At 49.7% G+C, this 2,676-nt stretch overlaps 1 protein-coding gene across 1 annotated transcript in view; it reads right to left on the bottom strand.

Moving 5' to 3' along the window:
* LOC106809078 (DNA topoisomerase 2-binding protein 1-like) overlaps positions 1 to 2,676 on the bottom strand; it is a 46,273-nt gene that overhangs the window by 1,002 nt on the left and 42,595 nt on the right. The gene's annotated exons all lie outside the window — the stretch shown is intronic.

Here is a 2,676-nt window from a genome sequence, read left to right as displayed (position 1 = left end):
AATGCAAAATTGGTATTTCCTCTCTACCTTGCCGATAAAACGTCTATATTAGGGTAAAGTTTTACAAAACATGTCGAAACGCAGCATAACCTATTTATTTCAAACGCCGTTGCTACAAAGCAGGTATAGCGCCATCTACTGTCACAAATTGTGATTTATTTTTGGTTTATAAATTATTATTGCGATATACAGATGGCAATCGTTTCTATAATGTACGTCGATGGTTGCTCAATTAAAACTGACTTCTTCTTACTCACTCATTTGTGTCCGTTTTTGTGGTGAGCTACAGTGTCATTGACACTTTCATTGAAACTATGTATCGCACGCTGCAGTGGAACACGAGCCTACTGCAATCACCTATAATCGCATAGATTTCGCTTTCCTGTGATTGCATCCAATTTTGACACTCGCATAAAAGCTTGAGCTGCTAAGAAACAGAGCAATGGAAGCATATGACATGATCGATGTGATGAGATGGCCTAACATACGTATATATACACACACGCACACATACACACACGCGTGCACGCATGCACGTACGCAAATGTACTAAGCACACATATTATACAATTTCACCTATAGGCATTTGCAAACATGGAACCACGCATACACACAGAACAAGTGTAAGCTGAAATGCATGCTCCAAGTTGCTCTTGCACATGCACACGCACCTCACGCATGCACGTACACACTCACGCACGCACGCACGCACGCACGCACGCACGCACGCACGCACCCACACGCACGCACGCACGCACGCACGCACGCACACACTCACGCACGCACGCATGCACGCACTCACGCATGCACGCACGCGTGGTCTACTAACCGACAACTAGATGGGTGCAAGATGCATCGAAGTTCTGTGAGTCAGACACAGTGCCACCTAGCTGCTCCACCAGTCCGCCATAGTCATCTCTCTCCTACAAAACCAAACCAACGCAGCGTTAAGCATAACATAGTCCTGTGTAAGGTAGTGCCACATAACATAGTCCCTTGTAAGGTAGTGCCACGTACCATAGTCCCTTGTAAGGTAGTGCCACGTAACAGAGTCCTGTGTAAGGTAGTGCAACATAACATAGTCCTGTGTAAGGTAGTGCCACGTAACATAGTCCCTTGTAAGGTAATGGCGTGTGAAGTAGGGACATGTACAGTTGTTCTACATAAAGTAGTGCCATGCAGAGTAATGCTACAATAACTACTACCACGTAAAGTAGTGCAGCCGTAATATGGTTTTGCTCGTTCTTACCGCTGTACTAAGTCCTGAGAAGAGGAACTTCTTTTTGCTCCTGCTAGATGGCGATGCAACCTCATCGAACGGCTCTATCTCAACCGAGTGAGTGCTGGCCTTTGTAAAAGGAAAAGCTGGAAGAACAGGAAAATGGAGGGGTGTTTAGGTGAAAGATGAAAAGATAAATGATATGCTATATCCATTAATTCATCCATGCAACCATGTTTTAACGAACATATATATATATACCTATAGATGGAGCTGTTGGTGTTGGCATCACGTCGTTATCATCGTCATCTACCTGCTGTAAAAGCAATGAGATAATTGAATTTAAATTACCTCGTGAATTTCACTGATCACTTACAAAGACAACGAGAAAGAGGGAAGAGAAACATTAAACCAAACACTGCAAGCAACCTTGAGTGTAAGAACTCAAACCGATAACCCTCACCTGTCATTTCACTTCACCTCCACTACGCTCCTCCTTCCCACCAACTTCCCACACGTGGCTGCTCTGCTCTGCCCTCAGTCTTCCCCCTCACCTTCTCGATTCTTTCCTCATCGCCATTCCTCTTCCTGCCTGGCCCCCTTGGTCCTTCCAACCCTTCGGTCCTAAACCAATCGCCTGGTTTTTCTCCCCTGGGGAGAGGTTTTTCTCCCTTGGGGAGGGGTTTTTCTCCCTTGGGGAGGGGTTTTCTCCCTTTCCCACTGGGTCTTCCTGTCACCCCATCAGTCATCCCCCCCCCACCCCCACCTGCTTCCCACTCATCACCACGCTCTCATTACCAGCAACAAAACCAACATGCCTACCTCTAGGCAACCTTCCTCTCCCTGCGCGAGCGCCTGTTCGACCTGCGTGGCGACGTCGTTGTCACCCTCCTCCTGCGAGATGGTATCTCCCTCTCCCGCCTCCTCCCGGTCGGGGGCATCCTCCCCCTCTCCCCGCGTGGCGGCGTCGTCGTCACCCTCCTCCTGCGCGATGGTATCTCCCTCTCCCGCCTCCTCCCGGTCGGGGGCATCCTCCCCCTCTCCCCGCGTGACGTCGCCATCGTCGTCGTCACCCTCCCCCTCTCCCCGCGTGGCGTCGTTGTCGTCACCCTCCTCCTCCTGGGTCGGGGTGCAGGCGCGCGCTAGCTGCTCGGCCATGCGCTCGCGCTCGAACCTGCCGGTCGGGTCGTCCCAGCCGATGGGCACAGACTGAGAGGGCTCCGTCGGTGGCTCTGCGAATAACATAGAGATAGACGGAGCTTAGATTTAATATGAGATATCATGAAGAGGCGTTAGTACATTAGAAGGTTCAGTGAGCAAGAGACGGAACAGATAACAGGGGGAGGGGGGAGGAGAGAAAGAAAGAGAGAGAGAGAGAGAGAGAGAGAGAGAGAGAGAGAGAGAGAGAGAGAGAGAGAGAGAGAGAGAGAAAGAAGAAGAAGAAGAAGAAGAAGAGA

Source organism: Priapulus caudatus, unplaced genomic scaffold, assembly GCF_000485595.1.
Source record: "Priapulus caudatus unplaced genomic scaffold, Priapulus_caudatus-5.0.1 Scaffold326, whole genome shotgun sequence".
Lineage (NCBI taxonomy): Eukaryota > Metazoa > Priapulida > Priapulimorpha > Priapulimorphida > Priapulidae > Priapulus > Priapulus caudatus.
Note: the sequence above shows the minus strand (reverse complement) of the source record. Positions and strands in the feature narration are given on the sequence as shown.